At 35.5% G+C, this 17,675-nt stretch overlaps 1 pseudogene; it reads left to right on the top strand.

Annotated features, from left to right (window-relative positions):
• The first annotated feature begins 15,273 nt into the window (after positions 1-15,273).
• On the top strand, positions 15,274-15,702 carry LOC137766783 (large ribosomal subunit protein eL22 pseudogene; annotated as a pseudogene).
• The last annotated feature ends 1,973 nt before the right edge of the window (positions 15,703-17,675 follow it).

The following is a 17,675-nucleotide window of genomic DNA, read 5'->3' as shown; positions in this document are numbered from 1 at the left end:
AGCTCTTGCTATTATTTTAAGTGGATAGTAATTACGAATTTTAAAATCTAGACTATTTAAAGAACAAGTTCAGTTTAAACTTCAAGTCTTTTCAAAATATGACGATTAAAATCACATTACAACTTTAAGAAATTTACAGCTATTTTTCACAAAATGAAAAGACATTTCCTCTTACAGTTTTTTGAATAGACAGGTAGGATGTAATTAAAAAGGGAATCCCAGATGTTCCCTGGAATGATAAACAGGCACTTGAGAAACATCTTTCTTAATTGGCCAGTGAACAGCTTTCTTTTGTCCAACTTTCCCCACCCACTTTACAAGGGAAATCAGAAGAAGGACAAGACAAGCCAAGCAAAAGGCATCTACCACTTTAGGGACTTCCCTCGTGGCGCAGTGGTTAAGAATCCACCTGCCAGTGCAGGGGACAAGGGTTCGAACACTGGTCCGAGAAGATCCCAAATGCCACGGAGCAACGAAGCCCGTGCACCACAACCACTGAGCCTGCGCTCTAGAGCCCGTGAGCCACAACCACTGAGCTTGCGTGCTGCAACTACTGAAGCTCGTGTGCCTAGGGCCCATGCTCTGCAACAAGAGAAGCCACCGCAAGGAGAAGCCTGTGCACCGCAAGGAAGAGTAGCCCCCTCTCGCCGCAACTAGAGAAAGCCCGCGCACAGCAACGAAGACCCAACGCAGCCATAAATAAAAAAATAGAGTTTAAATTAAAAAAAAAAAAAGACATCTACCACGTTAAAGAACAGTTTATATGCACACTTGCATGGAAACCACTTCCTTTGGAACCGTACGTGAAATTATGATTTTTTTTTAACCCAGTCAAAGCTGTTGCCACAGGATAAAAATTTCGTTGTCTACTTGCTTCTTTTAAGTAACACTAGCCAAGAGATCCTTTCAGACATAGCTTCCCCTTTTTCAGATTTTACTCCTACCTCCCTGAAAAAAATATATCTCTCAACTTCATCAGAACAAACATGCTCAGAACTCTATGAGGAGAAAATAATGATTATGTGTTGCTAAGTACTATTTAGTAACAAAGGCTTGGGCCACAGGAATGATGACATCACCCGCAGAAAGAGGAACATTTACACTTTTGAAAGAGATTCTTTTCCAACATGATGGGTCACCATCAGAAGAACAAAGCCAAATAAGGCAGGAGGAGAGTCTGCTTGGCCTGGAGAAGGCATTCTTAGCATCCAATTCTGGACAACTATCCGCCCCAAGTTAACTAAATAGAGTCACACCCCAAGCCCGCGTGTTCTTTCTGTGCTTCCCTCCTGAATCTTGTTCACGTCAGCAAATATGTACTACTCTTATTGCAGAAAACCTGCAACTCCATAGTTTCAGTAGATTTGCTTCTTGGTTAAGCTGCCCAACTATAGTAAGTGGCAGGTCAGAGAGTGGCTTCATGTTTCAGGACTGGTCTCTAATATTCACACACTGCAGATATTCATGCATTTATTCCCTCATGCACTTGGGAACCACACACCATCTCACACTTTGCATTAATCCGATAACATGGTGCGTCATGACACCCACATATTTATGTTATAGGATGGAATGCACTGCTTAAATAGCACATAAGTCATTTGCACCCCTCCACACTTCCCAATACTAGTAGCATAATGGTTTTCTATTTAGGCGTTGTCGGGAGTACTCAAAAGTTAGCTTCTGACTCCTACAGTATCATGTCTGCCTGCCTTGGGGAAATTATGATTGTGTCCCTCTCCACCCCACCCATTGCCATCCTTCTAGCACATACTCAGTTCAAGGTCAGAAGTAGATTTTTTTCTTTGTCAGCTCTTAACCCAAACCAGACAGAGAAGCAGCCATACTAGTTGTAATTCATTTCTTAAGTATAGGGGGAGGCCAATCGTTCTTAAATATTGAGTTTGTTTACTCCATTAAAAAACAAAAAGAATATGTCCTTTTCAGTAAGCTAGTTTATATTCCCTTCCCAAATCGTACTCCACCTCCCACCTCCCTCAAAAAGTTGTGTCCAACTAACTCTAGGATTTAAACGGTAGTAATTGGGTCATTTAGAGCTCTTGGGATAATAAAAATAAATCAGAGGAAATTTATAATTACCATGGAAAATGCAAAGTAAGTTACTACTACTTAGAAGAGGAACAGGGTGATACTGCAAGGGTCCCGATCATCACTGGCACTGTGATTTAGGAAGAATAAACAAAGGAACATCTGTTGTCTCCAGGGACTGGAAAACAGCCTTTTCTCTAGTCTTTTCTGCTTCACATCCATGCAGAAACGAAGGTGCCTAATGACCCCATTACCAGACATCAGTGAACCTATCTTCAATGACCACGATTGGGGTCAGTTAGTCCACGGCAATCTTGCTGAAAAATCTTAAATTGACAAATTTAAATAATATTTGAGACCTTTTCACTTTTATCAAACCCACACCTATTATGGAAATGAAAAGGCAAGAAAATGTAGTTAACCTCTGAAGGTAAACTTAGCTTATCTGAAATTTATCTAAGTATAATAATTTATCTCCTAAGAAAGCTTTTGACCTATGTAGTAATTCCTGCTTCTCTTCAAACAACAGCTTTTCCTGACCTGTGTTAAACATAGATAATGAATGGGTCATTCATGTACTGCTCTACCCCATCCACACATGTGCATGTCCTTGCAAATATTTGCTCACACTGTACAACTCCTTTCCTTGGCCTACAACGTAGGTTCCCTGGCCCTTTGTCCACCTCAGTTCTCCTTAGCTGCATCTTCCACTTCCCTCCGAGGACTCTTTCTGCTTCTCAGATATGCAGATATGCCAGACTCATTCCTGCCTCTGCACTTGCCCTTGCCCGTTACTCTTCCTGGACCACTCCTCCCAGAGTCCATGGTTCTCTCAGCCTTCTCATCATTCAGGTCTTGGCTTAAATATTACGCGTTCAGAGAGGCCACCTTGGGAGGCCAGCTATCTCTCTGTCCTTCTACTTTGCTTAATTTTCTTCGTGCTGCTACCCTCATCTGAAATTCCCTTGTAAAAAATTTACTTGTCTACTGGTCTACTCATTGTCTCTCCCCACTAGACTGGAGGGTAGAATGTTGAGTGTAGAATCTTGGTCCTGTCCATCACTGTTCCCCCAGCAACTAGAACAGTGCTCAGTGCATGAGGCTTGATGTAGGAATACATGAATAAACACACTTCAAAATGAAAACAGAGTCTTCTCACAAGAATTAAAAATCTTCTCTTCACATAACCCACTTCCTGAGAAGAACCACAAAGTCAGGGTCACCAAATACCTTGTGTGGGAGGACCGTAAAATAGAAAAAAAGTGACCCAATATTAAATTCATGCAATATTAACATTTTTTTAGTTCTTTGAAACTTTTCTGAAATTTTCCAAAAAATTTATTATCTCTTTTCTACCGATTAAATGTTGATGGTTCAACTTTAAAGCTGATTCCTTCAGGAAGCCTGTGCCATCACTATACCCAGAAGTATAGCTTTCAATTATTTTGACGTCTCAAAAGGTATATAATATACCTTATATATTTTTCATACTGGGTCTCAAAATCCACTTCTTTTAATATTTCATCTACTAGATTGTAAGATTTCTGAGGCAGGGATTATACCACATAGTCTGTAAATTTCTAACAGTATCTAAACCACAGCTCTGCCTACCTTGCTTCTCAATAAATAAGTAGTAGAGGCAGTATAATGCCATGATAAAGACCCCGCTTAGAGAAAGACACACCAAGATCAGTTTTGTGACCATTATCAAGCTACCTCTCTCTGAAGTGCTCTCTTTTTTCTCTTAAATCTGTAAAATGGGAATAATAGTACTAATTTCACAGTGTTGGTGAGGGTATTAAATTACTCATGAGAAGCACCTGACATACAATAATATTTTTAAATGGTAGTAAAAAAGAGTACTGAAAAGTGACATACAATGTTACTAAAAACTGGTGCTAAACGTATAATAAAGCTATTATCAGCATTATCACCACCACTGTTACTTGGGGCCTAATAATCTCAAGAACCAAGTTTTATGTTTATAACCTTAAACTTGACATTTTGCACAGGTTAAAAAAAAAAAAAAAAAAAAACCCAAAACAGTTTTCCTAGAGTAGCTTTATAATCCACTTCAAGACCAAAAATAGAACCAGGAAATAATTACAAAACAATATGTGAACTGCTTGCATAGCCATGAGGACAGCACAGACAGATGGTCCATCAAGAAAGTATTCTGGGGCTTCCCTGGTGGTGCAGTGGTTGAGAGTCTGCCTGCCAATGCAGGGGACACGGGTTCGAGCCCTGGTCTGGGAAGATCCCACGTGCCACGGAGCGACTAGGCCCGTGAGCCACAACTACTGAGCCTGCGTGTCTGGAGCCTGTGCTCCGCAACAAGAGAGGCCACAATAGTGAGAGGCCCGCACACCGCGATGAAGAGTGGCCCCCACTTGCCGCAACTGGAGAAAGCCCTAGCACAGAAACAAAGACCCAACACAGCCATAAATAAATTAAAAAAAAAAAAAAAAAGAGTATAAGCAAAAATTGACAATAAAAAAAAAAAAAAAAGAAAGTATTCTGGAAGGAGATTGCTCTTCCATCTGGCTTGAAGAAAGCAATGAACCCTAACTGGCCAAGAAGAACGGGTGCATGTTTTTCTTGGTGGTGAGGGCATGGGCAGAAAAAGTGTAGAAGCCATGGGGCAGCAATGCACAGCAATTGCTCTTCTGGGTTCTAAGAGGTTAGCAGCAGCCGCTGTGAACTCATCTCTTTTTAGCTCAGTGGAACAAAGCCAACACACACAAAAAAGAGAACTTCTTGGTCCATTTGTTGTCTCCAGGGACCACTTTTTTGTTTCAGTTCCTTTCACTCAATGGTAACAGAAGTGTCCCCACCTGACAATTGCATGGCAGTTTAGAGCACTGTCATAACCTTGGCTTCTTCCAGACAACCTTGGGAGATAGCTGTTATTTTTATTATGCCTGTACATGAGGCTTAGAAACATCAAAGCCTTTTGCTTCATCATTTATTTGTGCACCTACTGTACTCCATGCAGTGGTTCTAGATACTGAGGATATATCATGAACAAAACAGACCAAATCCCTACCCTCATGGAACTTACATTCTGGTGGGAGGAACAGACAATAAATAATTGAATAAAGAAATAAAGATGAAAATTTTATTTAGTATTAAGTGCTATCTAGAAAATTTAAATGGGGAAAAGGATAGAGAGTGACTGGGGTAGGGACACTACAATAAAATCTTTGGTTGGTTGTGGAAGACAACCCTTTGGAGGAACATTTGAGCAGAGGTCTGAATAAAGAATGACTGTGTCACAATAATATGTGTGGGAAGAGCATGCCATGAAAAGAGAAGAAAGGGCATGTGCAAAGTCCCTGAGTCAGAAATGAGGTTAAGATACCCTAGGAGCAAAACGAAGAGTGGAGTCAGAGCATAGTGAGTGAAGGCATGAGAGGCAGGATATGAAGGAGGAGATGTAGGTGGAGGACAAGATGTATAAACTATCAGGAAAAAATTGAATTTTATCCCAATTAAAATAGAAAGCCATTGAAGAATTTTGAGCAGCGAGTTATGATATGATTTATGTTTTAAAGAGTCATGCTGGCAAGGATGCATGAGTAGAAAAAGAGAAATTTCTTAGGAGGCTACAACAAGAACAGAGCTGCCTTCAACAGAGATGACAGTGTCTCACATGGTGCTCAAGATGGCAGAAGGGGTAAGCCTGATCAGTGCTGGGATATATTTTGGAAAAATATATTAACAGACTTGCTGATAAGTAGGATGTAGGTGAGGCAAAAGAAGAAATTAATGATGTTTTTGACCTAGATAACTGAGTATAAGATGGTTCCATTTACGGACCAAAGAAGACTGGGGATGGAGCAGAGAAGGGTAGGCAATAAGGAGATTTTTATTTTTTTGGACCTGTTGACTTTGACATATCTGTTAATACCTTTGTGAAGAAGTTTAATAATCACTTTGAGGTATGAATCCAGAAGTTGGCAGAAAGTTAAGGAGGTATGGATTTTTTAAAATTTAAAGGTATGGGACTAGATATCTGGAGAGAGAAGACAAGTAACTTATCTAAGATCCATAGTCAGTAAGTGACAGAATTGAAATTGAAAATGAATCTTTTGACATAGACCCACTTGCTCTTGCTGCCACAAATATTAGAATGTATTCATAGTTATAAGCACTGGAGTAGAATATGGGGCAGGGCTTGGGGCAGGAACATTCTAGAATCACTTATATAGAAGGGTGAGAATTTTTTCCAATGTTTATGGACTACACAATTCATGGTTACTTCTTATCTTACTTTCTTTTCTAATTATTTTTTGTAAATGTGATGATATACACACAATTAACTTCAAAAAATCTCTGGAATGATAAACTCATAAGGTTGGCCAGTACTACAGATATCTACTTTCTCATCTGAAATGGTCACTTTTTGCAATATGCAAGAGAATCACTGACTTTAGGCTAAATGTAGACCGCACAGAATGGAAATACAAAGATAAAAGTTCAACCAGCAACTCGAATAGGTATTTCTGAATTGTATCATAACATTTGAATTAGGTTGTATCAAGCTTGTTTAATAGAAATGGCCCCAGGCAAGTAGCAATTCATCTCCATGGCTTAAAAAAAAAAAAAAAAAAAAAAAGAGTAAATTAATTCAAAAAATAAAATAAAAGCAAAAAGAATGCAAAGGAAGAAAACTTAAAACTGGAAACAAACTGAAACAAATGAATCTAATTGTATTTTAAATGAATATTATGATAACCCTGACTGAAAAGGAAAAAGACGAGAGAGTGAGGGATGGAGGGAAAGAGGAAGGAAGGAAGGAAAATTTATTCATCCAGTAATTTACAAATACAGTATTTGGTGGGGTATGGGTGTGGGGGGGGAGAAGTGCACACAAACTCTGCCCTCTTTTTCAGTAGGTTTGTTTATTGTAGTAGTGGTTTTGGTAAAGCAATTTAGAAATTATTTTAGAGATGTATCATAGGGTTGAGTGCACGAGTAAGCATGTTGATGTTAGGATCCAGGGCTCACACTGTGGAAGGATGAGCACACAAATATGGAATAGGGAAGGGCAAGAAAGAACTCTACAGGGATAGATTGGAATTGGAGCTATCAGATGAACTCATGATGTCCAAAAGAGAGGTGTGTGTATACATAAGTTTTTATGCATAAGCATTTTTTTTGTATTTATGTCTCTACATATGTATGTGCGTTAACATATTTCTCCTGAAAGAGTCAAGAAGCAAAAATATTCAGTGGCAGAGAATATGCTAAACATCCAGATCTGAGCCTCTAACACCATTCCCCACCAAAGGAGATGAGAAATGAATGATTCCAGGGGTGAGACAGGATGGGTACCAGACCAGCCTACAACATCTTCTTTTGCCAGAAAGTAAGAAAGTACTCACTAACATGATGGGGGTGTGCCACAAAGCCATCAGAAGTCAGAAAGAGAGGGCTCCATTGGCTAAATACGGACCGTTTGAGCACCAAAATAATTAAAGCAGTAATGAATTATAACCATTGAAAAGACAGAAATTCATGAGTTCACACCAGTAACAGATAGACACATAAATTAATAATTAAATAAATGGGAGAGAAGAGAGTTCTTTTGCTTACGGTAGAATGTGCAAGACTGATGAAAATGTGCAGGGAGTGCTAGAGTTGGAAAATCATCATTTGGTAAGCATTATATTACAGATTGCATCAGATGAGAACATCAGTTAATGCGAAGCCCAACTGGAAATTTTTTCACTAGGAGCCTTCCTAATAAAATGGAGAAATTAAGCAATACCTTGACTAGGTGGCCAAAATTAACACTCCCAGTGTGGGACAGATGAACATCATGTGCCTCTAGTTGCGATAGCATGAGAGGAACAACATCACCTATATGTGCAGTATTCTAGCAGAAAATGCATAACCACAATCTAACCATGAAAACATGTCAAATACAAAATGAGGAATTCGATGTTAAAAAGCACAGAAAAAAGAGTAGGTGGATAAACTGTTTTCTTTAAAATTTTCAATTCTGTAAAAGACAAAGAAATATTGTGGAAATATTCCAGATTAAGGAAGGCTAAAGAGACTTTACAACTAAATGTGATTCATGACGCTAGACTGAGTCCTTTACTGGAAGGGGAAATATTATAAAGTGTATTGTTAGATAAATAGCAAAATCGTAATATGGACAAATATGAGATTAAAGTATTGTATCCATGTAAATTTATGAAGTAGATAATTATATGTAACTGTTAAATAAGAGACTTCTATTTTTAGTAATTACACACTGAAGTAAAGGGTCATGTTGTTTGTAATGTGCCCTCAAGTGGTTCAGAAAAAAAAAATGGAGGTAGAAAGATAGAAAGAAAGAATGAGAGCAAATTATAAAGCAAATGGGGTAAAATATTAAGATTAAGCAAACCTGGGTAAGAGTATATGGGAGTTCATTATACCGTTATTATTTTTACAACTTTTTTGAGCTTGAAATTATTTCTAAATAAAAAAAGGTTTTAAGTAAAGGAAGTATAACAAGCATTTCTAGTGAGCATTTTAAAAAGTCCATTGCCATCAGCTATCTGATTTTATTTTACGCAGAAAGCAGCCTAATTGCACAGAGAATGTTTTGGCCTCTCCTCTAATTCAGATCTGTTCACCAACACAGGAAAAGAATAAATGCATCTCCTTATATTTTTTTCTTATGAAAAGGAAAAATAAATTGAACTAAGTTATACTTAAAGAAAAATTCTACCAAGTTTATTTTCAGAATCAGAACTGGTGATGTTTCTGCAGATCATATTACCATTTATATCAATAAGAAGAATTTTGAGAATGTGATAATGACTACATACATAAAAGACTAAAGGCTTATGATGAAATATCTGTAAAATAGAATAATAAATTTTCTTTAAATTTGGATTTTAAAATCCAAATTTAGCATTTTCCTCAGTAATACTGAAAAATTAAAACTTATTTCTTGTATACGCATGGAATAACGAAAACATAAAGCCAAAAGCAATTTGGAAAACATCAAATCTAACTGCCTGATTTTAGTTCATGTAAAATAATAAAAAATATCAATGATGTCAGGTAAGTATTGGAAATATAACAATAATGCTCAAAAAACAAATAATTTGCATTTTAAATATTTTTAAAACTAGCAGTTTTTAAACATTTTTATTGGAGTATAGTTGATTTACAATACATTAGCAGTGTATTTATTTTCTACAGTGCAGATGTGTAAATTAGACTGCACTTAACATATTGTTTTAAATGGGAATACTCAGAAATATAAAAGGACTTGCCCTTATTCTTTATATTTACGGAAATTATTTCTTATATGGAAATGAGATTCATATTCTATCTCACAGACAACACATAGTTCCACAGTGCATATTTTTGGGAAAACAAGAACTTTCCGACTTATTTAGTACATATTTTTATTAATAAAATAAATATGAATATGCTACATGTGGCACTTATTTGGAAGTCATATACATTAAAAATAAATAGAAGATCAACAGATGTAGGTGGACACAAATTTGCTTTTAAAATGCTGAAAGACCCACGTTACCTAGATTTAGAGTATTTTTGTTTCTGAATTTAAAACATTGCGTCCTTCTTAGTCTGCGCTTAAGCCATAATCTTTCTTTCAGACAACAAACTTTCTTGTCTTTGCTTTTTTTTTGCAAATGGGGAAATAGCCAAAAGGAGGGAAAACAAAACAAACAACAAAGAAATGTTTCAGTGTCTCAAAAGTTCTTTTGGAAATCCAGTTATTTATGTCAAAAACAAATAATGTTGTTTCAAAGTAAAATTATTATTTGAAAGATGATATATTCGGGTGGGATAGAGCCCTCTGTTAGCAGCATTCTCTTCTACAGGTGGGCAGTTTTGGGAAGTTCATACTGTGAAAGAGGAGACAGCCAGGGAACTGTGAGATTAGCTGGATCAACCCTGGATCTTGATAGTCTGACAGATCTCCAGCAAGATCACCCACAGGTCACATAGTCAACCGTGTCTTATTAAGACAGGTATAAAATTTCACAATGCCATACAGCGGTCATCCAGGTTTAATTTTTATTAGGTTCAATGAAAATTTATGTCTTAGATGGTGTGTCACATGAATGTAATCCTAATGAAACATAGTAAAATATGTCTATAGTTCAAAAGTCAAAATTTGTGTTTTCCAGAAATGAATTATTTACAATATTATATCTAACATCACTTAAAAATTTTGGATGTGTGGGCAGGGTCTAAATGTTGTAATGACAGTATGTGAAATAAAAAGCCTATGCAATGCATCCAGCTGTTTTCCTAATAATGCCAAGAATATCCCCTTCAACAATCTATATGATTTATGCAAACACAGCCATATAGGCACTAATTTTTTTCTGTACATATAATTTTCTCAAAGGCAGAAAAAATTCTAAGCTTATTTTGCATAGTCTAGGACTAGACTGTTCATTCAGAGACTTTAGTAATTCTCAACAACAACATCAACACATCTGTCTTGCTAGCAAGATAGCATTTTCTCTACTTCTTTAGCCTTCATTTGTGGTTCTGAATTGCAGCGGTCATCAATTTAGATTGTAATATCCTTGGGTTATGTTTTCTCTTGGTTATCAGTTATTCAGCGTAATACCACACTATGTATAGCACACCCACAGCACTTAATAGTTCATGATGTCAAAATATCTCATACTTAGAATTCTGGACATTTAAAAATACTTCCATCATTTTTTAAAAGAGAGGGGCATTAAAAATGGTATTGTTGCAAATAACATAACGAAGTTCTCATGGAAGTAGTGTTTAACTAGTGTATGATACATAAAGATGAAGATGCACAATTTTAATGGATTTCTCAACTTAATTCTAAAATGTTGATCTAGTTAAGGATGTGAAACTTTATACTTCCTGAATTTATAACACTAACAGTCTGTTTTTAACAGTCTGTTTTTCTTCTCCCTATAATCAAAAGACAGCAACTCTTGTTACAGCACATTGCATGAAAATAGTTTAAAAAAAAAAAAAAAAGCTTTTTTCCAGGTAATGTAGTAGAACCAGTATGACAGTACTGTTTATCAAAACAGTAAAAATTAAATCCATTAATTGATGGAACAATGTAGACTTTCTTTTTTGGAAGCCATGTGAGTATTCTAATTAAAAAAGCAAACCAAGTTAAGTAAGCATTCAAATTATTATTTGACTATATATATTATTTATATGTATGTGCATATAACTGCATTTTTCTTTTTAAAGATGTATTAAAATAAATTGTAATGTTTTGCCAAAGTACATAGAAACCAATTGTTTTTAAAAGGAGGATTTAAAAATTGCTATATAATGAATACAGTTGTATTAAATTGTATTAAATACAATTGCTATATAGTGAATACAATTGTATTAATACAATTAATTAATGTTAATATGTGTAATCATTACTGTAGATTGGGACAACAAGAAAAAAAATTCTGCTGGATTTAGATTTTACTTTAGAATTTCTTAATGAGATCAGTTTCAGCTTAGTTTGACCTCCAGTTATGAATGCAAATGGTCTTACCTTGTTTTAGTTCTTGCTCCATTGCTATGCATTAAACTGTAAATTAACCTTATTAAGACAAACATGAATTTCTAAAATTAGATTTACTTATTTAGATTTTTAAATTATATCATTTACACTACAAACTGCTCCTAAAGTATTTACGTATCACTGTAATGTGATGATATGAAAAATAACACTGACATGTCACATTTTAATTAATACAATATATTTTCACAGTGGGTAAACAAATGCAAGAATATCTTTTCCCTGTAAAATGTTCAACTAATAATATGCAAAATTAACAAGCTAATATATGTAGGAGAATTTACAAATGTTAGAAATTTGCTAGAGCTGGGGAAGAAAAAATTTCTCAAAATTTATTATTAATATAAAAGTTCTTTTAGCACTAAACTGTGTACAAAATTATGAAAAAAAGAGAATGTTTTACTTTGCAGTTAAAATAATTCAGCGATCGATAAGAACTTTTAAAATTTCCAGCTTTTAAAATGTTGTATGAAGTTGAAACGTAAATTTACCAAACTTTTTCATTTGAAATATTGACTACTTACTTGAGAGAGGTATCGGTTTTATCTAACCTACTTTGTAATCTGGCCAGCAATTTAAATTGTTATTCTGTAAGTAGCAATCCAAATAAAATGAAAAATAACAAGTAACACTTTCTTCTTACCTCTATGTCTTATTTACAGTTGCTTGTTGAGCTGCTTAAATAGTTGAGTTGAACTATCGACACCTCAAAGAGCTCTGTTCTCTGCTCCGCTCTCTTCTCTAGACACATTTTTTTCCCCTCTGCAAAAGGATAGTCTACCAAAAGAGGAAGTTGTGAAACACCAGAGTCATTATGCTTTATAAATTCTATGGAGAATGGAAAATTATTCACAAACCTTACACTTGAAATCATGGTAACAGGCTATAATTTATGTGTATACATACATAATTAATGTATACACATATTTATGTGTGTAAGCAAATGTTAGAAAAGTTATTGAAATCTATACTTAAGTAATGCTCATTTACATGAGGAAACATTTCCTGTGTGGCTAAATGATAATCATAGAGGAACAGAAAATACTGCTCTGTGTGGAAGAAAATTATCAAGCTGATACATGAGGAATAAACTTGTTTTTATAAGGCTAATTAATGTAAAGTCTTTACAGTATGACCTAAATCCTAATCTGACTACAGATATTTTGTAAAAAGAAAAAGAAAAAAAAAAAAAAAACTTCAATAAACGGGCATTTTCCTGGAATCTGAGTAGTGGTTTTTTACCTACAAGTCTTAAACTTCCTTTCCCATGAATAGTTGCCTGTTACATATAGATAAAGCATTGCAAAACTGAAACTGTTGCTTATTCATGAGCTATGGTCTCTCTCAACTTCAGCCACAAGAATAAAAAACAGGTGCAGATTCTGCAATGTTGAATATTTAACTGGTTAAGTTTCTAACAAGATGGGGCATTAATTAAAAATACCTATAGGACAGTAGGGACAATGTTTGAAAAAGGACATGAAAACAGTTGAGCAACACAAATACTATTGCCAGCTTCAAATAAAAAGAAATACTCATGTATGTACTTCTCCCAGGTTACTTGATAATAGAAGCAAATGGGTAGCTGCAATTCGTATGTGGCGGTCTCTCCCAACTTCCCTTGGTCGTTGGGGAAGAGGAAGGGGGTGGATTGCAAGAATAATTAAGTAATTATGTAAACCTCCACAGATTTCAAGAATTACTTTCTGGACTTTAGAAACTACCATGCTCTCAGCGTATCACACTCTGCTTTTTACTTAACCATGTTTTCAAAGAGGCAATAAAAAGTAATTAGGGGATGATTAAAAAAATGGAAACATTTTCCATTTCACCTAAAGTCATACTTAATGTGAATTTGCAGTAAGTAAAAATAAATGAATAAACAATACTAAGAAAGCTGCCTCCACTCCCCCACAAAAACCATAAAATCAAACCAAACAAACAAAAACCCCTCTTCTTTGCATTAAGAATAATATAGGAATAACATATCTAAGAAAATACCTTTTTAAAATAAAAATTGGGCACTATTTTCTTATGAAAGGATATTTTGATAAAGAAAGGCAATAGCATAGTAATTGTCATAGTTTGCATTCAGAATGTTCAAAATACACTTCCAAAGAAATTTCAAAAATCATCTAGATTGGAAAAATATTACACAGCTTTCACATTTTCCATTATTTTCATCCGCATTTATCATTATGATTCTCAATCTCTGTTCCCTTCATTTTTTCCTGCTTTTATGCATTTACCACTTAGAAGTAAGCAAGCATCTGTGCATATGTCCCTGAAAACAGATTTCAATTAAAATAAAATATATTCATGCTTTTAGCCACTATTTTTTCTTAAGACATATTTTCATGGTCACTTGAAAACTACAGAAGTAGCAATATTTCAATTTCTCTCCGCATATCTTAATGGTGAGAGAAGTACTTCTGATTCACTGATTTTATGTTTAACTTCTTATAGAAATGCCCTTAATATTTAAGCATTCATGTAATTTTTCTGTTTTGTTTTCGTGCAGCTAGAGAATCGAAGAGGAAAGCATTGTCTGATCATTCCCAAATACCTTTAACGCTCAGTTCCTTATCTGAAAAAGGAGATGAGAATACCAACTTCACTGGGGTGCTGGAAGAACTAATTGGATATCCAGGTAAAGGGCAAAGCTGAATAAGTTTCCTGATGAGTATGATGCTGATAATTTCCAAATCTAATTTGAGAACACACAATTGGATAAAAAATTTTCTCCTAATTTGTGAATGTATTTATTTATTTGAAAACACTGCAAAAGGTTCACAAAGTAAATCACATCTAGTTCCACATTTATATTACATTTATTGTATTCATTAAGAAAAATGAATGAAGAGAGCCAGGAATATAGGAGATTTGTGGAGAGTCATTCATTCATTCTTCTGTTATCTGCTATATGTAAGGATTTATACCAGGAGCTGGGAACACAAAAAGAACAACTGGACTCTGCAGGTTATTCTCTGTTTCACTCTTTCCTGCCCTGCTTCTTTGCCGAGAAGCTGATCTCTACTCACCACATTACTAGGCTCTCTTGCCCTCCTCCTTCTGGTTGAATTCAGCCAATGGATGTACCAGTATTAAGATAGAGAAGAGAGAATTTGGAGTATTTATTTTACCCCCTTCATCCTGTCAGGGCACAGTTTAGGAAGTAACAGGATTCCCCTCCCTACAGCTGCAGATCCTCTCTGCCTGTTTTTACTTCCTCAGACATAGCACTGACCAAGTTCCAGTAACATGGTTCTTCTTGCCTTTCAGGTCTAGAGGTGGCAATGGCTTCCTACCATCACCAACCTATAGGTGCTTTCCTGGTTGGTTCCTAATTATTTCAACACCTCTCAATCATTCCTTCATTAAATCACCTGGAATTGATCCTTTTAAATGCACCATCTCAGGCAGACCTTACTCTCAACATCTACATCAGTTCTGTCGTGCAAACAGATTATACATGTTAATTTGAAAGTGACATATTAGAAGCTGTACAGTTTCAGAGGGAACACAAAAGTGGAAAATTATAGAAGATGTCCTAGGCTAGGGGAATCAAGAATCACAGCTCAGAGGAAGTGATAATTGGACTGAGACTTGAAAGAAGAGTAGGACTTTATGGATATTTAAAAGAGAGGTTGCACTTTTCTGCCTCCACTGCGGCGATGGCGCCAGTGAAAAAGCTTGTGGTGAAGGGGGGCAAAAACAAGAAGCAGATCCTGAAGTTTACTCTTGACTGTACCCATCCTGTAGAAGATGGAATCATGGATGCGGCCAATTTTGAGCAGTTTCTTCAGGAAAGAATCAAAGTGAATGGAAAAGCTGGGAATCTCGGAGGAGGTGTTGTAACAATCGAAAGAAGCAAAAGCAAGATCACTGTAACTTCCGAGGTGCCTTTTTCCAAAAGGTATTTGAAATATCTCACCAAAAAATATTTGAAGAAGAATAATCTCCGTGATTGGTTACGCGTAGTTGCTAACAGCAAAGAAAGTTAACGAATTATGTTACTTCCAGATTAATCAAGATGAAGAAGAGGAGGAAGATGAGGATTGAAACTCAGTTATCTGGAGTATTTTGTATGAATTCTTAAATAAAATTTAGGAAACAAAAAAAAAAAAAAAAAGAGAGGTTGCAAATGGAAAAGGCATGGAAGTCAGAGGAAGAGTATTGTATTCTCGGAGCTCCATGTGGTATGCTATCTGGGAGATGTGAGCTGGAAGGGCTGGGAAAGGGGATGGTGAAGGACTATAATAGAAGAAGCCAGAGAGAAGCCATCAAAAGATGACAAAGGGCACCATAAGGAATGGTGACTTAAAATATGACTCCTGAAGAAGAAGAAAAAAAAATTTTTTAGCATGGCAATCAAGTCTTTCAGGTATCTGTACTTTTTCCTACCCACATTACTGATTCTTTTTCTTCTGGAAACAATTTTCGTGGTTTTTCTCTAAGGAACAGGCTCACGCTTGGTATCAGCCCATGTAAAGTAAATGGCATTGACTGTCCTCACACTCTGACATCGGTGTAATGTGACCAAGGTCTGACAAGCAAGTTTAATCCTTTTCCTTTGCTACGGTGACTGGTTCAAAGATGGGCATGTAACTCTAGCCAGCCAATAAGACTTATTTCTGGACATTTTAAACTCTGCTTTTGCTGAGATTGGCTATCGAAGAGACTGAGCTCTGATGACATTCTCAGAGTCTCTGACTCCAGCTATGTCTGAACCCTTATCTCTGCTCTTTTCACTTACTGAGCCAACAAATTCTTAGATTTCTCTCACTTGCAGCTACAGAGTCTTTTACATCAGGAGGGAAACTCTGGAGGAGGAAGCATGTTTTCTTGAAGCCTAGAATATCATCAAAAAAAGAAAGCTTTTTCATTATTCCTAGACCAGGACTGTTCAATAGAAATATAATACAAGCCACATCTACCACTTAAAATTTTCTAGTTATTAAATTAAAGAGAAACAGGTAAAAAGAATTTTAATAAGGTATTTTATTTAACTCAACATATAGAAATATTACCATTTCAGTATGTAATCAATATAGAAATTGTATTTCATTTTAAAATAATTTTAATTGTTATTTAAAATTAAATAATAATTAAATATTCAGTCACACTAGCCACATTTCAAGTGCTCAGTAACATTGGACAGCACAGCCCTAGACCAGATCCTAGAGTACAGGAGGAGTCAACAGAAGACCAGTTGAAACTGAGTCTTTAGTCAAAGTTTAGGGTCATAGAATAGGGAGATAGTTAATATTTTTGAATAGGGAAATGATGTAAGCAAAACAATGCTTCAGTAAAAATAATCCGGCAGCTACAGCATCCTTAAAGCTTTCCTGATTTCCCAGTCAAATTAATGATGCCTTTTTCTATAATCCTCTTGTATGGAGTTATAAGGACATATGTCAGATTCTCTAGGGGCAGAAACACTTATTCACTTAGAGTAAAGTAGCCAGGAAAATAATCTGGTGTTCAGCAGGATTCTTTCAAGACCTTGCTATGCCTTCCTTTGTCCCTAATGAGATTTGGAACATTCCCATGGCATTACGTGGTGTGCCAACTTCTGATTCCTGCTTCTAGACAATCAGGTACAGTGGACTGATGGAATCAAATATATGATGAACAAATAATTAAAACTTTTTTTCCTAATGTATGCATTAACTTAAAGGTCAATCTTGATTTGAGACCTATTCAAATAGGAAAATAAGAGTCTCATAGTCAAGAAAATATACTATATATTGTCAGCTCCAAAGTGGGAAAAAGTTGCTTTACTTTGCTTTTATCCCATCCCAGGTTCTTGCCCATAACAGTTTCTCAAAAAAATGTATTTGGAACTAGTGAATTATAAAGTACAAATAATAGTCTTTCAAATTTTCTTGGATAAGTAATATAAAGCAGAGCACTTTAAAAACATTTTTCAATTTTTAATCTATTTAACATGTTTGAATAACTTCTTGATTAAAATTTTCTGATCAACATTCCATTTTCTTTCCATTTTTTCATAAACGTAAGATGATTTAAAGATATAATACTTTTCTTTCCTGGAACA

Source organism: Eschrichtius robustus, chromosome 6 (genome assembly GCF_028021215.1).
Source record: "Eschrichtius robustus isolate mEscRob2 chromosome 6, mEscRob2.pri, whole genome shotgun sequence".
Lineage (NCBI taxonomy): Eukaryota > Metazoa > Chordata > Mammalia > Artiodactyla > Eschrichtiidae > Eschrichtius > Eschrichtius robustus.
This window is presented reverse-complemented; position numbering and strand designations above follow the sequence as displayed.